Source organism: Lutra lutra, chromosome 5 (assembly GCF_902655055.1).
Source record: "Lutra lutra chromosome 5, mLutLut1.2, whole genome shotgun sequence".
NCBI lineage: Eukaryota > Metazoa > Chordata > Mammalia > Carnivora > Mustelidae > Lutra > Lutra lutra.
The window spans coordinates 105,780,367-105,800,781 of NC_062282.1; the positions used below are offsets into that span (position 1 = coordinate 105,780,367).

Here is a 20,415-nt window from a genome sequence, read left to right on the forward strand (position 1 = left end):
ACTACATGATTATATGGAAAAGTTATTTACAGAGTAAATCCTGAGCATTTTCATCACAAGGAGAAAATTTTTTTCCTTTTCCTTTTTATTGTATCTTTGAGAAGACGGACATTAGCTGAACCTACTATGGTAATCACTTCACAATATATGTAAAATCAAACCATCATGCTGTATGTCTTAAACTTACGCAGTGATGTATTTCAACAACTTCTCAAAAAACCTAGAAAAAAACAAAACAAAACAAAATAACGGCACCTGGGTGGCTCAGTTGGTTAAGTGTCTACCTTCAGGTCAGGTCACCATCTCAGGGTCCTGGAATCGAATACCACGTCTGTGCTCCCCGCTCAGTGGGGAGTCTGCTTCTCCCTCTTCCTCTACCCCTTTCTCTGCTCATGCTCATTCTCTCTCTCAAATAAATAAAATAAAATACCAACCAAAACACATTAAAAATAAAACAAAAAACAGGCAAACGCTTCCTCCGACAACCTGACCTCTGGGTTATATGCAGTCCAACTCCAAGAAGACTTGAGGAATTCCTTCCCTACTCCCTGGTTTCTAAAATGATCTTTCCCCTGCTGTCTATCCCCGGGGTAGTGGTGGGCCCAGAGAGTTGTTGGGACAAAGGTGGGGAAGCCATCCAGTCCGTTCCTTTTCTATAGTTTTAGGAAGCAGCCTTTAAAAGGTGGAGGGAAGAGGAAGCTGAATCTGAGGCCTAAACAGATGGCCTCCCAGACGCACGCCTAGGGCCATCGCAGAGCTGGGTAATACCAGTTCCCACCATGCCTGGGTGATCCTGGCGAGCAGCACCCACAGATGGCCTCCGCCTGGCTGCTGACTCTGGAACTCCCAGAGCCTCTATCCGCGTTAGTTGGCCGCTGGAGGGACTGGCTGATTCTCTGCAGCAGCTGAAGATGAAGAGCCGTTTTTATACCACTTATCCCCCAAGTGGTGTAAAAACCACCACTTGGGGGATACACCACTTGGGGGATAAGTAGTGTAAAAACCACCTTCCTTCCCCAAGGAAGCCTGCTAGGAACACCAGGGTTTGTCCTTGAGGCAGCTCAGATTCTGATTGGGTAGGCAGCCAGCCAATCCGTGCAGCAGACACACCTGCAGGGGGCCCGAGGAAAGTGGAGAGACACTTGATGTGCTCCAACAGTGTCCTCCACGGGGCCACCTGCTGCTTTCCTGCAGACCAAGGGGACCTTGGCAGTCAGAACACTGGTGTGGTTCCACCACCTCCCAAATCCTGCCTAGCATCTCTTTTTCTTTGTTTGCCCCTTCTCATTCCTTCATTGTACATAAAGTAATGTGTATAAGCATGAATGTTGTGTTTTAAAAAAAATAATAGCCCATAGTATGTTAGGATCGTCATCGAGTGGAGATGAGACGGATAAAAGAACTGGTTTTGGGAAAAGACTCTCCATTAGTGGCATGCCATATACCACGAAGGTATTTTGCTCTCACTGTTTAACAAAACAGCAACAATAAAACAATCCCTACAGACCTTGTTTGATTATGGAATTCTAGTATTTTTCATCGATCATTGTGAAACCTAGGACAATTTTTTAACAGTTTTGTATGTAGCCATTACATGTAGGACAATTTAAGTAGGGACTCTAAAGGTAATGAATCCTAGATCATTTTCCCTTCAAAAGTCTTATTGTTCAAATAAGCTTCTTATTTAAAATGAAAGAGGGGAAAAAAGATGAAACTAAAACTCCCAAGTGGAGGTCTGGGTGTTTATTAACGATTAAAGAACAATTAAAGAGCCAAACGATATGTAACCCATTTGCAGAGGAGGGAAGGGCCCACAAGTGGGCACCCTCTGACTTTCCTCCAAATGTCAGATGCTTTCCACCCAAAGCAAGGCACCGTGCCAGCCATCTGCCTCTGGGCCCCAAGGGGAGAGCATTAGTCATGGCTTTGGGTTCGGGAGTCAGTCAGACCTGGGTGCAAATCCTGAACCTGACATTTTCCAACTGTGATTTGATCAAACATTTCATGCTCTCTGTGCCTCAGTTGTCCCATCTATGAAGTGAGGATGACGATAATTACTTGGTAGGCAGTTGTGAGACTGAACGAGTTAGGACTTACAAAGCACTTAGTGAGCAGTAAGAACTCAATAACCTTCATTATCATATTCTGTATTCCATGTCGGCGATCATTGAAAGCAACTGGCTCTCTTGACATCGATTTTTCTCCTTAACATTATAAAGAATTTCAAGCATACAAAACAGGTGAAAATTGTACAGTGAACATCCATATACCTACCACCTAGGTTCTACAATTAGCATTTTGCTATACATGTTTTATTACATATTTATCTCTTATCCACTCATCAATACATTTTTTAAAGTATATTTTAAAGTAAGCTGCAGATGTCAGTACTTTTCGCAGTGTACATCATTCTCTGTTTTTTTAAAAGGTAAAGTTTATATTTGGTGAGTTATATAAACCTTAAATATACCATGAATGCATCCATCTTGGATCCTTAATTCTGTATCCCTACCCTCTGCTGCCACAGAGACTGCTTTGCCATAGGTTCTCCTCTCCCAGGAACCAGGTAGTGAGTGGTGGTGGTAGGCAAACACACAGGAGGGAGAGGATCCCACCTACAAGCCATTCATCCTTTGAGGCCCAGCAAGGTCCTACTCCTCTGGGAGGTCCAGATTGAGCTGATGTTCTAGCAACGGCACCCATGACTATTTCATAGGTCCAAGATAGTTTTAGATGTCATTTAATTTATGTAGTGTGGAAAATCCTTTTGTACTATCCCTAACAGATGATATTAAATCTCTCTTTGCATGCCTCCAACAACCCACTAGCTTGTCTTCCCCAACTCAGAAGTCCTTTCTGTTGATGAGCTGGAATTCTTCTTCCTGTAACTTACAAGTTCTTCCTTCTGAAGAGAGATTCAATAAAAATAGGAAGCCTGGTCTCTCACATGCCCTTCATTTTCTCTCAGTTTCTCCAGGTCTTTCTCTTCTTCCTCATTTGGTACTATAACACATCCTGCCTTAAACTGTTCATTAATGGGTCACATATTCTGTCTCCTTTTTCCCCCTTTATAAAAAAGATTTTATTTATTTGAGACAGACAGAGAGAGCATGGGGGGTTACAGAGAGAGAGAGGGAGAAGCAGGCTCCCTGCTGAGCAGGGAGGCCCACGTGGGTCTCGATCCCAGGACCCTGGGATCATGACCTAAGCTAAAGGCAGATGCTTAACCTACTGAGCCCCCCAGCAACTTCTGGCTTCTGTTTCCTTAATGAAGTTTCCTGGGGGTGAGGACAACATCTAAATCTTCTGCATGCCAGCCTGAAACACTGTCCTCCTTGAAGGTGCTCAATGCATGGATGTGATTGACTTCGATGGAGAAAAATAAGAATATTAAACATGTTATATATAACTGTAACTGATCTGGGTTCAGACCATTTAAAGAACTTTAGTCTTTTCAGTGTATTTGGAACACACATCATGAGTAGGAAAGCTTGCACACCACTCAGTCTATGTTCTGTAGAGGAAATAGTCTTGGAATCTGACATCTTAATGAAGATCCTTGACTAATGAAGCTATAAATAAAAACACTGTCCCATGAACTCTATGTTGTTAAAGTTGGGCTGCCTGAGCCACCATGGTTGTATGCTTTGGATTATTAAGATCATAATTTTGGAGAAGAAAACCTTGCTGTACAAGAACTTTCTCTGAAATGTCTGCCCAGTCTTAATATGCACCGCAAGGCCAGGGCTGGGTGGATTTCAATTTTATATTTCAGTCTAAGACACATTCAAAGGGCATTCTGGTGTGAAGTTTCTTCAAATTTCCCAGACCCATCTTCCAAACAAAACTTCCCTGTTTTCCATAATGGGCCGTGGTGTCTGGTAGACCATGTATATGAAGAAAGTCCAGTTCCAGTCCAGTCTACTTTCTTCCTAATTCCTTCACAGGAAACCCAAGCTGAAGTATCTTTATGAACTTTCTTTAATACCATAAATGCCTCTATTTGGGGCAGGCAAAAACTCTGCCGACTCAGCTGGTTTCCATTTTTTCCGGTTGTGTTTGCTGAAAAGAAAAGTGAGTTAATTTTTACCAAACCTTCTCTCTGCCTCTCAGGAGACCAAGAGTTAGCCAGAAGCCAAATAATCACTCTAACAACATAACTGGTTCTTGCCCTGCATGTTTTTCTTTTCTTCCAAAATTAAGAGAATCCCCCACCCCCTGCTATCCCCTGCCAAACCCATGGTCATTTTTTATTTCATGAGAGGCCAGAGCTGTTGACACCATCCAGATGGGGTCTGGGAGGCCCTGGTTCTTCCCGGAAGAGGATTTTCAGGGGACACAGAGAATTGGCATAGGAGCCTCTGATATACTCGCAATGACTTGTGTCCACTGGGAGCTTAGTAAATGTAAAGTAAGCCTATGCAGGGTACTTTACTACAAAAGTCAGGGTACAAAGGCACATCTCCAACAGCATGATGGCACACAAAGGGGCTTTTCTGGGGAGACATTTTCTTGAAATAAGAGCAACTTAGGATCTCAAGATTTCCAGAGAAATGTGTCCAGTTCTCTCCCTGCTGCAAACCCACTTGTTATACATGGCCCAATGGTAGGCACAGGAGTTCCATATTATTACAGTGACTGGTTGCTCTCCAGAGAGGCTGGCATGGTCTGGTGGAGGTGCTGAGGAGTAGTTCCTGACACAGTGAAGAACAAGAAGGCCAGAGGGAGTGTGTCCACCTGCCGGGGGCAGACCAACAGGGCAGCCTGGGGAGGCTCGATTCTGTGTCCACTGATCTTATAATGGTGCCCAAAACAAGTACAAAAAACCCGCCCCGTTGGTCGCAGAAATGGATGGACAGTGAAAGAAAGGATAGGAGATGAGGGGAGAGGTCAGGACAATCTCCTGAACTAAGTGTCCTGGGTATTCGGGATTGTTTCCTGGAGCAGAAAAAACATCCCGCTTGTACTGTATTCTTTGCTCAGTGCGTGGGTGGGGAGAGTATTTGATTTACATGGAAGCACAGAGCCCAGGAAAAAAGCTGCCTCCAAAACAAGGTGATGTTGATTTCTGGAGCTGCCCTGTTAGCATTAGGAGTTTCTCCTTCCTTTGGGGGCAGAAAGATCTGCCTCTTGAATGTATAAGTCAAAGTTAATCTGTGTCAACTTTTGTTCAACCTAGGACTTTCAACCACACTGTTAATTTACCATATCAAAGGTCTCATCTCTCTTGCCCTGGAAAGTTTAAGGATACTTAGCACAGAGTTGGATACTGGATGTACATTTTAAAAAGTACCTTTCCTTTCAGCTGGAAGAACTTTATATTACACAGTCACAGCAGTGTCTGAAAGACTGAGAAACCAGGACCGTAAAATAATGGGTCTTTAAAAAATAATTAATTAATTGATTAATTAATTAATTTGACAGACAGAGATCACAAGTAGGCAGAGAGGCAGGCAGAGAGAGAGAGGAGAAAGCAGGCTCTCTACTGAGCAGAGAGCCTGATGTGGGACTAGATCCCAGGACCCTGGGACCATGACCTGAACCGAAGGCAGAGGCTTTAACCCACTGAGCCAACCAGGCACCCCAATAATGGGCCTTTTAAATGATCTCTAAGTGACCATCAAATAACAAACACATTAGAACATATAAACCAAATATATGTATGTATACCCAAACAAAGGTTGTTCTCAAAACAATCTTTGTACTCAAACGATGTCATTATTTCCAGAAGCATTTTCAAAATTTCTCTTTCTGAGTAGCCTTCAAAACAACCGGCCCAAAAGCAAAACGACGTCACTCGACTCGAGGGCCATAGGTTTGCTTCTTTGAGCCAATGTAATTTTCTGTCTTTCACACTTTTTGAAACTTTCTTCCTCTTTTGCATCATGAACTGATAGCCAAGAGATCCCAACAGATGTGTTTTAATGGTGCTAAGAATGGAAAGCTCCAGCAAAGACTGAGAGGCCAACAGCTGCCTAGAATCTGAGAGACCAATGGAGCATGGCCACTGTCCCAACTCTTCAGGTACTGAGAGACTGTAAGAAATGTGAGAGATGCCCAGGTGGCTCAGTTGGTGAAGCAGCCAACTCTTGATTTCAGCTCAGGTCATGATCTCAGGGTCCTGGGATGGAGCCCTACATTAGGCTCTCAGCTCTGTGGGACAGCTGCTCAAGTCTCCCTCTTCCTCTGCCCTGCCCCCTGCTAGCACTCTCATTCTCTCTCAAATAAATAATAAAATTTTTAAAAGGAAAGAAGGAAGAAAAGTAAGTGGATAACTGGCCAAAGTGTCCTCAACTCAAATCAAGTTGAACTCCATTAAGTCAAGGACTATTCCTTGGTTATAGCCAAGAGGTAGCACCATGCATTCAATGTAGATCTGGATTTGGTCAAAGCCCTTTTTTGCAACAGGCCAGAAGGTGAGGACTGACCAGCCATGCTGGAGCTGGTTGCCACTGATGGCAGGGATGTTTAAGCCTCAGAGGTAAGGAAGAAAAGAACAAAATGTTGTTTGAATTCCTTCAATGGCAAATGAGACTTAAAAGAGCTGGCTTGGGCCAGTAAGATTAGTTTGAGAGAGTTCTAGTTGTGTGGAGCTACAGGAGAGAAGACAGCTCAAGTAGCCAAGAGTAATGGAGAACCTGGGTGTGTCCTCAAGATTTGGAACCAAACAACCAAAAACCCCGGTTGGCTTATTGTGTGGATTACATGAAATATTTATGCAGATGCTTGAAAACTATATCATGCTTTTGTTGCTGTGTTATTCACCACCCTTTTTGCCCACCAGGAAAGAAAACAAGCTTCAACCTTTCCACCCTTCCAATTATCATTTATCTACATTCACCCCTATCTCCTTTGCTCTTTGCTCTTTCCTTATCTGTTCTTATTCTTATCCATTGAAGGCTAATTACCTGGGCAATGTCTGTGCTCTTCTACCATACCTCCCTGCCCTGCTCGCTGAGTTCTCATTCCACCCACTATGCCCCCATTCATTCACCTCTTCAACTTCTCTCTCCTTCTTCCCCATCACCATTGAAACATGCTCTTAGATCTCCTAACAAAGAGAAAAAGCCTCTCTCATGCCATTACACCCCTATAAGTCCTTCTTGTTTCTTACCTGATTGCTTTTTTCTTTTGAGTCAACCTTCAGTGAAGGGCATGGTCTACTCATTACCTCTGGTTGCTTACATCCCATGCATACTTGAGCACACAAGAAGTCTGGTTCCTGAATCCATCACTGCACTGGCATTGGTTTTGGCAAGTGACTACCCCCACCAAATCCCGGGGGCACTTTTTTATTTTTCCATTCATCCACTTTCTCAACTCTCTTCCCTCAGCTTCTATGGGAACACACTCTCCTGTTGTTACTTTCATTTTCTCAACTGTTCCATTCCGTATTTCTTCCTCCACCCATTCCTCAAACATTTGGGATCCCGTTTTGCCTCTGAGGGCACTAAGAGTTCTTCAGCTCTTAGGAGGCTGGTTGGCAAACAGTTCACAGTCAAGACCCTATGTTAAACTGCAGGGTCTAGAGTTGGTGCTTTCTCCCTCTTGGACTCTCTTTCGGGGCTCTTATCTTCCAGATGGCCAGTTTAGGGTGTCAGCCTGTAGCCACCTGCTGCTGAGAAAGCATGTTATAGAGGCACAGTTTGACCAGCAATGTTCCAGGCACCAAAACAAACCCCTCTTTTTTTCCTTACCCGTTTATTGTCATGCCTTTTCTAGGGTTCACCCTGCTGTTCCATAAGTGTGGAGACTTGTATCTGGGCTTATGAAGACAAGTGACCATTCAGTCTGTTTGATCTAAATCCAATCTCTCCACTGCAGGCCAGAGAGTCTGTTAAACCCAGCATATGAGGGCTAGGGCTAGTCCCTGAGGGCAGAGACTCAAGCCTTCAAACACCCATTCCTTGGAAGCTGCCTCTGCCTGGCTAAATTCTTCATGAACTTAACCTGTCCCAGAGTCCCAGAACAGGATTTGGGTGTTGAGTCCTGGGTGCACACATTCTCAAATGCATCCTTATATGACCAACTTGTATCTATAGTCTCTTTCTTCTCTATATATGCTTGCTCTGAGAGATCTGACCCACGCACAGGGCTCCAAATATTACACATGGGTGATAAGGCCCAGTCACCATCTTGGGCACCCAGACAGGGTTTCTGAGCTGTATCTAATTATAGGATCAACATGCCTAAAAGTTAATTCATTAACACTCCCCCAAACCATCCCTTTACTCCCTACTCCCATTCTGTCCTTACCCTGACTCCCACCTCCCTTTTTATCTAGTTAGCTCTTACTTCTCCATCCAGATTTGGCAAGCCAAGATACCAGTTCACCAGAAGGCTCCGCTGGCCCAGAAGATGAGGTTGGCCCTCCTCTATGTTCCTATAGCACCCCCTACTTTCCCAATGTGTCACTGTATTATAATCACCTGCTCCTTTTTTAGTTTTCCCACTAGATAGTGTGTTCTTTGAAGGCAGGAATGTTGTCTGGGGTATGAAAGTCCAAGAGTAAGTACACAGGTAAAATGCTCCTGTTGCAAATTGAAATACTAACCTTCCTCAAACTCAAGCCGTCAGTTTATTGAGCAAGCTGAACTTAGTAAGATTTTTTTTTCTTCCACCATTGTCTTCAGAGGAACTCTGTGTCTTGTTTCTTACTCTTCGGTGATGTCTCCAGGCAGATTCCAAGACTTCAGTCTCATTAAGCTCCACTCCAACCTCACAGTGGAGTCTCACATCAGGTTTAGTTCCTTCCTACTCCTCAGCTCAGGTCTGACATGAGGGTTAAGAAGCTCCAGGGGTGGGCGCCTGGGTGGCTCATGTGGGTTAAGCCGCTGCCTTCGGCTCAGGTCATGATCTCAGGGTCCTGGGATCGAGGCCCGCATCGGGCTCTCTGCTCGGCAGGGAGCCTGCTTCCTCCTCTCTCTCTGCCTGCCTCTCTGCCTGCTTGTGATCTCTCTCTCTGTCAAATAAATAAATAAATAAAATCTTAAAAAAAAAAAAAAAAGAAGCTCCAGGGGAAAAGGGGATACTTTTGTTCTTTCATTCTTCCTGATTTGCGTTGTTTACTTACCCTCTCCCCACCCCCAGCCTTCTTCAGAATCCTCTAGGGCAGGGGCGCCTGGGTGGCTCAGTGGGTTAAGCCTCTGCCCTCGGCTCAGGTCATGATCTCAGGATCCTGGGATCGAGCCCCGTATCAGGCTCTCTGCTCAGCAGGGAGCCTGCTTCCTCCTCTCTCTGCCTGCCTCTCTGCCTGCTTGTGATCTCTCTGTCAGATAAATAAATAAAAAAATCTTAAAAAAAAAAAAAAAGAATCCTCTAGGGCAGAGCAGATGGGCAAAACTGAGAGGAAATCATGAGGCCATTATGGACAATATATGCAATCTGTGGCTTTTGCTTGAGTGTCTGAAGTTCCCTTCATTCTAAGTCCAGCTCTTTTACAGGGCGTGGTAACAGGACTTTTGGGACGCATTCCCCTACTTCTGCCATGGAGATTTCCCACAGTGCACCATAGGTCATGCCCTGTGCAGCTGATCTCTGTCTGTCTCTGCTGGGACCCCCTGCCCCACCATGCAGCTCTCTGGCTATCGCTTGGCTCTATGGAAATCTACTCACTCTTAGCCTTCCAAAGGCAGAAATGCATCTTGCTATCCCTGTTGCCCCCTCTCAGCTTACCCCACCACCAGTCCCAGCCAGCCACCTGCTCTCATAGCCCCCTGAGAGCCAGGTGCCAGTCCTCATGGGCCCAGATGCCAAGAGACACAAGGCAGGCTCTCCCAAGACCCTTAGCATTTTCCACTCTGCTAATAGTAATACACTGGCTTAAATGTTTTTGCCACTTAACAAGCGATCATCTACAAAGTGAGAGACCAGTTTGTCTCCCCTTCTTGCAAGAAACTTCTCCCAAGCCTGATGTTCTCTTGACCCTGCTCTCTGCTTGTTTTGGGTGAAGGAATCCCTTTCCCCATGGGGAGTGGTGGAAAAAGCAAAGTTTGCTCCTCTTAGGAATTCCCTTCAAAGAACTCTCTCTCCTGAACCTCTAGCCTTTCCTTGGCAAGTTCTGTGGGATTTCTTTAGCGTCTCTCTTTAGAATGTGGGGGTCCTTATCACCCATTGACTTCAGCTTTGAAGCTGTGGCCAACACCTGAGACAACAGGAAAAGTTCCACTACATATCCTGTTAGCTCTTGCTTCTGCTTAAAATATTCTTTCTCCTTCCTACACCTGCCTTCAGCTTCACATCACTACCCCACCAAATTCATCTAAAATATTGTAGTAAATAGTGAGGAAAAAAGGGGTTTGATTGGAACTTTATCTTCAAACAAAACTAAAACACCACAAAAACCTATTTTGCCTATTTTATAAAATGGATGTTGTGATTGTACACTAATTCTCAGACTGAAAAAATAGTTCATTTTTTGGGCATTAACTGTTTGATAAAATTATAAGATAGCACAGTATGTCTTCCTTCATTTTACATTCAAGGATAGGAAGATAAAGAGGAATATTTTTGCAGAAAAGAGTCAAGAGTTTTTCATCAGTTTCCTGAGGGCCTCTCTTCTGACTTTGATATTCAAATCACCTTCCTTTGAAGAGCCTAGTGTGTCAGTATCCTTGTCAATTTCTCTCCTTCCCTGTTAACTGCTCTAGTTCCATTGTCATATTCTTCTCCATAGGTTTACCCGTGAGTGAGTAATTCTCCAACGTCACCGCCCACTTCATGAAAGTGTATTCGATTTGCATCTTATCTCTGTATAAGCACAACATTAGAAAACCAGCTGGAGGCTGGCTAGGAAGGAGGCTGGTTTAATTAGGACTGAGGTATTTGCATATGAACGCCTTTTTGAGTGCCAAATTCCTTACTCACCACTGTGTTATAAGAACGTTTGCTTCCCCATGCCACCTTATACCTTTGGGCTTGGTTACTCAACTGTGGGATAACCAGGGACCTCTGCCAGTTCCCAGGAAAGAGTTATACCTGAAGAGCTTCTTGGCTAAGATGGAGGCAAGGACTGACTGGAGCCAGCAGAGAGCTCACAGGAGACAAGGATGACCAGGGATGAGGGTGACAGTGCTGAGTCACAGAGCCAGTAAAGGACTGGAAGGGTCTCACAGGGAAGGCAAGGAAGGTCCAAGACTATTTTGGCCTCATGACCAAGTCGGGGAGACTCAGCCGTGGGATGGCACAGAAACTGTCCTCTTCTATAAGATAGCTCTTTGCTCCTGTGCCATCAACAGGACTACAAGTATCTGGGGAAGATACCAGACTACTTAGCAGCATCAAGGGTCAGGCTTGGGCTTCAAATCATCATTTCCAAAATGGCTCCCCCCTCAGCTAAACACTTCTAGAAATGACTTCTTCCTATAAACCTACTGTCTCCCATCCGGTACTTGGCCTCTTTAAACAGAGACTCTGCCAGCACCTAGTCCTTCTGGGTCCACTACCCGTACAAGCAGAATATCTGACTAATGCCCTGTTACAACTTAAGGCCATTCCCCACTCTTGCTGGCACAGAGGAAAGAGTGAAGCAATCATTAGTCCTTTCCATAAGCATAGCCTGAACTGGGAAGGAAGCAGGGAGACAGGGAGGAGAATGGGACTGGGAAGAGGGACACAGTGGGCAGCCTGAGATAGTGCCCCAGGATTGCTGCCCGCTGGTATCCACACCCTTGAGTAATCCTCTCCCCTTGAGGGGGAGGGCTGGATTCAGTGACTGGCTTCTAACAAATAGAATATGGCAGACATAACAGATGTCATTTCTGAGAGATTAGTTATAAATGGTTGCAGCTTCCATCGTGGGTACTTATGCTCTCTCTTGAATCCTACCTATACTCCCCAAAATCAAGCCTTCAGCTGAGATGACCACCCCATGAGAGCCTTTAGCCAGAGCTACACAGCTAAGATGAACTCAGATTCCTGACCCTCAGAAACTAGAGATAATATTTTTTGTCTCCAGATGTAATTTTGTGGTGATTTGTTCCACAGCAATAATTAATATATGAGGCAGGGATTATCATGTGGGGTCGTTTCCCTGATTTCTGAGTCCACCTGAGAAAAAAGGATCAGAATCTCCAAACAGTCTTGATCCTGGTAGACATCTGTGATCCTGGGCCCTAGGGGGTGGGTTGATTTCTTCCTTCCTTCCTTCCTTCCTCCCTCCTCCCTTCCTTCCTTTGTTGCTTCCTTCCTTTCTGGGGTCTCTAGGTTTCATTGCCGCAGTCAGGTCAAGGGACATACATGTAACCCATATGGTGCTCCTATCCCTGTCACTGACTTCCACCTGTACTTGGCAGTCACTATTCTGTATGGTCTCTCTTTGAACTAACTGTGAGCTCCCTGAATGCAAAGACCAGGTCTTATTTTTCTTTGTTACCTGCCATGACAGATAATTGGCGTTTACAGGAGGTACTCAACAAATGTGAATGTGTGTGGTCTTAACTACATTTGTGCCTTACACTTTTCACCAAGATTCATGCTATCCTAGTCTGCGTCTAGGTAACTAAGCTTCTATCTCAACTATCCGGGATGCCTGGGTGGCTCAGTGGTTAAGCGTCTGCCTTCGGCTCAGGTCATGATCTCAGGGTCCTGGAATGGAGTCCTGTGTTGGGCTCCTTGCTGAGCAAGGAGCCTGCTTCTCCCTTTGCTGCTCAGCCTCCTCTGTCTGCTCTGCCTGCCACTCCCCTTGATTGTGCTTTCTTTCTCTGACATAAATAAATAAAATTTTTTTTTTAAAGATTTTATTTATTTATTTGACACAAAGAGGGATCACAAGTAGGCAGAGAGGCAGGCAGAGATAGAGGGGGAAGCAGGCTCCCTGTTGAGCAGAGAGCCCGATGCGGGTCTTGATCCCTGGATCCTGAGATCATGACCTGAGTTGAAGGCAGAGGCTTAGCCCACTGAGCCACCCAGGCACCCCAAATAAATAAAATCTAAAAAAAAGAAAGAAAGAAAAGAAAAGAAACTATCTCTCTATTATCCCCAACCCCTGCCTTGAAAAAATTCAATTCCACTTTCCTTAAGGAAACCACTAGCTTGTCTCCATTGTATCTACACCAGAAAAACCACCCACTCCCACCCTGTAGAAGGAGAAAAGCCTGAATAAATACGGATAGATAACAAAAGGGCATCAGGAAATCTGCCATCTGCCCTTTCCAGCTAGCCCCTGGCATTTGCAAGACTTATCTCAGCACCAAGTATGAGCTATGAAGCCAGTTTTCTGCAGGAAAAGACACACATGGAAAAGCATTTGTAATAAAGCTTGAGAAAACGAAGGGAGGAAAATCTTAGGGAAGGATTGGAAGATGAAGGGGGAAAATCTGAGTCTGTCCAAATATGAGACCATAAAAAGTGTTTGAAGCCATCAGCTGATATCTTGGAGGAGATCCCAGGATAAACAAAACCTGCCTGAGGAGTCTGGATAGTGTAACATTCACCCTGATTTGACGAAGGCGCTGAAGTCCTTCCAGCTGATACAGATAAAGCCTTTGAAGATAGCCAACGTTCCAGACACACATTTCCCCCTGAGCAGGCAAGAGGGCGGAGCTGCTGTCAGGCTGAGTAAACAGGATTTGCAGGTAGAGGGTACAAACAAGGTCTGCAGGTTGAGAACAAGAGCTAACTTTGAAATCGGGGGCTACAATGTCACCTTAAAATTAAAAGATGATTGAATCCTTTGAATTCAGTGAATGGAACTCATTCAACTAGGTATTGTCTAAGTGCCAAACACAGCCCTAGGAGACAAATATATTCCATTAAACACACCAGACATGAGACTTCCGCCTGGTGGGGAAGACAGACATTTATTTATACATGAGTAACAATGCAGTGTGATGTCCATTCTCATAGGAACACCATTCCAGTTCAGCAGGGCTAGGGTAAGCTTCCCAGGGGAAGGAACCCATGATGTGTAGATCTGAAGGAGGAGCTAGTCCAGAAAAGAGCAGAAGGAACTCCAGACGCAAAGGCATTAGCCTGCGTTAAAGCTTAGAATAATCACCAGAGCACCAGCAGACTGCAATGGCTGAGAGAAGTGTAGAAAGTCAGATGAAAGGCATTAAGATTCTTCATACTAAAAAAGGCAAGGCTAAAAGTGGAATGAAAGTTTTCAATTATACGTTGTTTATACATAGGGCACTGACCTCCCCCACGGAGATTGACTGAGGGGGGTGGGGAAGGGGCTTCAGGGACCCGCTGGGGGAAATCCATTCAGATGGGTCAGCCCAGAGAGAAGGGCCTGAAGGTGTGACAGCGCTGTCACCAGGGAGAGATGGGTCATCAGGACGTCTCTCATGTGTGGGGTTGGGTGGGATCACCTCATGGGATATGCTCAGTAAGAAGCAAGCAGTTGGGGCGCCTGGGTGGCTCGGTGGGTTAAAGCCTCTTCCTTCGGCTCAGGTCATGATCCCAGGGTCCTGGGATCGAGCCCCACATCGGGCTTTCTGCTTAGCAGGAAGCCTGCTTCCTCCTCCCTCTCTGCCTGCTTGTGATCTCTATCAAATAAATAAATAAAATCTTAAAAAAAAAAAAAAAAAAAAGAAGCAAGCAGTTGTTGGACTGACTCGTGAGCCAGATAACCTGCAGGGATTCATTTCGGCAAGTGTGAGTGCAGGTTGGGACCAGATGTGATGAGTTTGGGATTTCAGGGGGAGTTCTGGGGCAGCTGCCAGCGGCCTCCCATCTCCATCCCAACACAGTGCTCCTATTCTGAAATTAAAAGAACATCACTTTTGGGGCACCTGGGTGTCTCAATGGGTTAAAGCCTCCGCCTACGGCTCAGATCATGATCCTAGGGTCCTGGGATCAAGCCCCACATCCATCGGGGAACATCACTTTGAAGGATCACTGAATTTTTACCTTTCTCACAAGTCTCAGTTTGACTGTGTTGATAACAAAGGAAAGGGATCTTGCCCACTCCCTCTCCTCCTCTTTATTTTTCCCTGCCTCCCGACACGGTTCCGAAGACTGAATGTAAAGCAGAGACAGCCAACCACACCGAACGGACCCACCTGCGAAAGCACCAGCAGCCCGGGCTGACACAATGGCTCAGGTGCAAGCGAAGGAGCGAGGGCTCCTATTCTCTGCCCCCCACCCCATCCTCCTCCCTCTAGGCAGGACCAGTGGGAATGGGGAGGAAGAATGGTGATCAGGACACTCAAAAAAGAGCCATTGGGACCAATAAAATTATGGAAAAGTCCAGTCTCTTGGTAGTAAAAGAAACACAAAATAATGTAATATTTCAAAGCCTGTCAAACCAGCAAAAATCTTCAAATTGTATGATAATAAGTACCCTGAAAGTAAAGGCAAATTCTCTTTATTGATGGTTACGCGTAAAACCTTAGTGACCAAAGAGGAGAGACTAATGGCACTACCTTCTCACTCCTCTGTTTTGCCATACCAGTCCAAAGACGGGCTGTTTCTCCCCCACTGGGGATGGATTAGCTACACCTTGGTGACTAGGTGGGCTTGCATTGTTGGGGGTGGGGGGGCAGAGGGACACAGTCCACGGGGGGATGGCTTAGCCTGAAAGCCAGCAGATGTCCCACAGGAGCCCAGCCCTCATGAAGGGACAGATCAGATGCCCCAGACGCGTGTGAGAAGCAGGGAATTCTCTCTCACTAACATTTATCTTTCTAACCAGAAAGAGGAGTTGTGGGCATAATTACTACAGCTCCGCCACAGAATTTCTTACTTGAGGCAACCATGTTTAGCTAACTACAGAAAACAAAGCATTTCTCTAAATAGGTCCTGTTGACCAACACAGAGCTCTCTAATTTGTAACATTTTAAAGCAAAAACATAGCATTTGAACCTAAACATAGTCATTATTTGTTCTTCTCCAAGGAGAGACCCTCACGAGGCAATATTCCTCATAACCTCTGCATTCTTTTCTCTCCTCCTGATCCCTAAAGAGAAATGATTACAAATGGAACTTTAAGAAATACTGGTGTATCTGAAGCGTTTGTTATTTTTCACCTTATAGCCTTAGACATAGAGCGGGAGGGAGGTCCTAGGGACTTTGTACAAAATAGAGTAGTCAGTGTTGCTGGTAGGAACCACCTCCAGAATTCAAGCAAGAAGGTAAGTGAGTATAACTGAAGATTAAGGACTGGGTAATGCCAGCTGGTCATAGAACAGGATAGAACACAGGGTCTGTTTTCCAACTAGTGCCTGCATCAGAAGCTGCAGTGAGCTTTGAGAACCCACCTGTCAGCCTCGCCTCCTCACATCAGCCTTGTCCTGCGTGTCCTCTGCACGTTCGCTGGGGCAACAGTCACAGTCTTCTGTGACCTGCGTGTGGGAAAGCGGATTTTCCTAAGAAATGTATGAAAAACAAGACTAAATTCCCTTTCCAAGCTGAGTCAACTCCTTTCAAATGTGTTTTATTTTCTAAGCCTCCAATTAGTTTTTTATCGCCCTACTTTCTTACCTCTGTAGCTGTGGTGCCTTCTTGGCTGAACCGTTCATTGCACTGGCCTCCTCCCTGGGTTTCCTGCCCCCCATTCATCCCAGGCCCTGTGTCAGCCTGAAGTTCTCACCTAGCTTTGAATGCCACTGGATGATGCTCCCTGAGTCCTGAATTATAAGAGTGGGACTTCCTACAGTTGCTCCTCTATCCGTCCTTAAAGGGGCAGGACAAAAGGGAAGGGAAGGCAGGCAAGATTGGAGCCTGCCAGGAAGTGTGATAGAGAGCAGAGGCTTTTTAAGAGCAATTTGGGCTCCTAATTCCAACTCTACTGGCTAGAGGACGTCACTCAAGAGAATTTTCAAATTGGTAAAAACATTTACCTAAGGATTAGGCATTATCCTGAGGCCTTTGATAGCCATTTTAAAAGTTTAATGTGCCTGCTGTATACAATGTCCCCAGAAAAGGTTAATTCCTTGCCCTGTCCCTATAATGGGCAAAATAGGGCACACTTACAGTATTCAAAAAGGCTGTGTGAATCTGGGTCAGATGAGGCCATGTGGGCACGGAGGGGGTGTGAGCTGGCTGATGGGTGCAGATCGGAGCCATTTTTAGGCATTTGTGACCCTGAGTCTCCCGGAGGGTATCTTTGGAATCAAACGCCAAACTAAGAGTCCTGGAAATTAAGGCTCAGGGACTTCCTAGACTCAAGAAACTTCCATGTTGTCTCTTTTTTCCCCTTTCTCAGTGTTTACTTCTTCCTAATATTTCATCTCTGTATGTCGCATCTCCACCAACTTGTTTATTGACTTTCTTGGCTTCTTCCTTTCCTGGATCCTCTGTGTTTTTTCTACTGTATCATAAAGGATGTGTATGCTGGTTTCTTTGTGTGTTTATATATTAGCTCATTTAGAATGCTTCCCTTGCTTCGGGGTCTCCAGGCACACGAACAAAACAAACTGTTAGAAGCAAAAGGACAGCTGTGGTTCTTCTTGGAGGGAAGGGCAGACGGAGGGGACGGGAGCACCTCGGGAAGTTCCGGTCACTGCTGAGTAGCTCCCAGAACGCCCACAGGGTCTGATCTCATGTCCCCAGACCGGCATGCCTGCCCTCAGGGAGTTTGTCTCCACGCCAGTGTCACCAAGTCACAGCCCTGGCACCCATGACACTGAACCACGTAGTGAAGAAGTTATTCCCTCTTCAGGAGCCGAGAGTAACACAGTTACTCAATTCTTTTCTTCCAGGCCAGAAATAGTTCCCGGCTCAGGTTTAAGAGCGATTTGTATTCCTTGTATGCATTTCTATCTAAGATTACCAGTGACACTCATTTTCTCTTTAGCATAGTGACCAAAAAAGCATCACTTTACGTTATTTTAGTAAGGAGCGTACATTTTAGGAAAAAGAGAGGACTCCCAGCAGTGAAAGGCCCTACGTGAGCAAGAGTCGTGGCCGGAGTCTCTAGCGGCTTGGGGAATTGCTAGGGTGCCCTCCTGTACTGGGTCCCCAGGGAGCTCAAGCTGCTTTGGGGAGGAAACGACCTCGTGACAGAACACACGTGGGGCCCAGTGAGACAGGCCTTTCTCCTTGTCCTGAAGTCCTGCATGTGGGAGCCTCAGACTTCCACCCGCCGGATGTGTTAAGCCCAAACGCTTTCATTTAAGCCCTGGTCTACGAACCAAGAAAAACCAGCCCACTCTCGTGAAGTCCAAACAAGGAACATTCTTCAAACAAACCAGCTGTTTCTCTAACACATTCAGAGGACCCTCTAATCAAAGGGCTTAATTAGAAAGAACTTACTGCTTTCCTGGGTGTGTAGATACGAAGCCAAAATGACAGCTAAATGACTCCTCATGGCGAACGCCACACAGCCTTTCCAATAACTCTAGAGGCCCCGCCCCTCACTTCCGGTTTCCGGGCCTGTCCTGGGACTGCCTCCTCGGGTGGAGTTCCCTGGTAGGCGGGGAGTCTGATTTCCCGCACCCTTCTTCCTTGCTAACATTGGTGGCCCACTCCTCACTCATACCGCAGTGTGGACTTGAATAATCCCAGTTACAAAATGTTGGCATAAGAAGCAATTCCAGTTCTCATTCACTTAATGTAAATAAAGGCACTCTAAGACGGGTTTTCCTGAAGTGGGGGCGCCCGCGCGCGCGCGCGTGTGTGCGCGTGTGCGCACTAATATTCTCTGCCTCGCACTGCAAGACTCTGGTCTGAAGGCAAAGCGCCTACTTTCTGGTTTGCTTGACTGCTCGAAGTCCCTTGGCGTGTGGAGGCCCTTACCTCTTGAGGCCTGTGGAGAAGAGGTGGTGTAGGGACAGAGAAAGAGCATATGTTTGCGTGAAGTGTGTGTGAAATCCTGTCCCCTTGGAGCAAAAAGCCCGGGCAAATGATCTCTACTTCCTTAATGGGATTAAAATGAGGAGTTTCAAAACAGGTGACATTTTATTTCTCTACCATCTTGAGTCTCCAGTGAGGGCTCAGCTGGGCACAGTGGGATTTGAAAAGCAGTCTGGGAGGTGGGCCACTTTAATTGCTCTCTTAAAGAGTTATGAAAGAAAGTTAAAGGTGGCTGTTTCTTGGTGGCTGCTTTGTGGGTTGTCTGATTTCCTTTCTGCGTTTTCTGTATTTTCTTAAAATTGTTACAGTGGTATGCTTTATCTCTGTTGTCAGACAAATAATAAAGGTTATTGAATGAGATATCTTAAGCTCGATGATTTGTAACTTGGGTGAGTTAGTTTGAGAATTAAAATTGCCCTTCCCATTTCCTGATGGTCCAAAGTCCTGGAGTCAGGCCCCGGGCAGCATGAGTCATCCCTCTTCTGCTTTGTGCTACCTGTTGGGTGGCTCCTGTGGCAATGGGACAAAGGTGAAAGTGATGGGGTAGGCCCCTCTGCAGCTGTTCGAACCTACCTGCTCTTGGAGGTCAGTTAGGATGGCGGCCAGAGTGAGCAGGTCTTTTGACCACCTGAAAATGAACCAATCTGCTCAAGTTGAGGCTATGCTTCACGTGGGGGGAAAAATTGATTTTAAAGTTTAAGTGGTGACTAGGAGAATAGTAACTACTTCAATATGTGAGGCTGTTCAAGAAGCCTGGGGAGAGGGGCACCTGGGTGGCTCAGTGGGTTAAAGCCTCTGCCTTCGGCTCAGGTCATGGTCCCAGTGTCCTGGGATCGAGCCCCACATCGGGCTCTGTGCTCTGCAGGGAGCCTGCTTCCCCCTCTCTCTCTATCTGTCTGCCTCTCTGCCTACTTGTGATCTCTGTCTGTCAAATAAATAAATAAAAATCTAAAAAAAAAAAAAAAAAAAAAAAGAAGCCTGGGGAGAACCACTTTAAAGTACACAATTCAGAGACATGTTGTGCCAACAGCACTACTGTCCAGTTTCAGAATGTTCTCGTTGCTCAAATGGAAACTCCCCACTGACACATTTTAAACGATAAAGTAACTTTCTGTTCCTCAGATCTGGGACAATCACATAGTAACAAAGAAAAACAATTAAGTCAATAAGACTTTTCTTTAAAGCAAATTTGGAGTGAAACAACATTAATATGAATCTATTCACATTCTTACACAGAATAAAGAGACCTAACAGGATACATTCTACTAGGGATAAAATAAAATCTCAAATGATAATTTTACAAAAACTAATTTTTACAAGTCCCTTTAAATCCACAGACTGTAGAACACCCATGTTGTACTTGGCCACCAACGGACGAGAACTGGGGCAGCCCTGGGCGCAGAGCAGGGAGGGCGGACAGGTGTCCTGTAGTGATGGCCTCTAGTCTTTTTGGTATTAACAGACACTGGGATTAGAAGGATCCAGAGAAACATCTGGGCTCAGTTAGTTCATGGTATCTGCCACAGGTGTGGGGGTGCTAGGTGATGGCATTTTGATCAGCTGTTTGCCAACCCAGGAGTGGGGGAGAGGTTGGTAATACGTGTCTTTAGTTCTAGCACCATTTCCTTCCAAACATCTTGTTTTATTACTATGCATATTAGTAGTGACCAGAAAATA

The 20,415-nt window shown here is 45.5% G+C and overlaps 1 protein-coding gene and 1 long non-coding RNA gene across 2 annotated transcripts in view; one reads left to right on the plus strand and one right to left on the minus strand.

The window, feature by feature from the left end:
- The window catches only part of LHFPL2 (LHFPL tetraspan subfamily member 2), a 248,938-nt gene extending 230,476 nt beyond the window's left edge, over nucleotides 1-18,462 (minus strand). The window contains exons 1-2 of the mRNA XM_047731755.1: nucleotides 18,199-18,462; nucleotides 16,203-16,286 (exon numbers count right to left, since the gene is read on the minus strand). The gene's annotated coding sequence lies outside the window, so the exon portion shown is untranslated. The remainder of the gene's footprint in view (nucleotides 1-16,202; nucleotides 16,287-18,198) is intronic.
- On the plus strand, nucleotides 1,321-19,856 carry LOC125101100 (uncharacterized). The gene is made up of 3 exons (XR_007127766.1): nucleotides 1,321-1,330; nucleotides 9,869-9,876; nucleotides 19,725-19,856. It is a non-coding gene; the product is annotated as an uncharacterized LOC125101100 (long non-coding RNA).
- The last annotated feature ends 559 nt before the right edge of the window (nucleotides 19,857-20,415 follow it).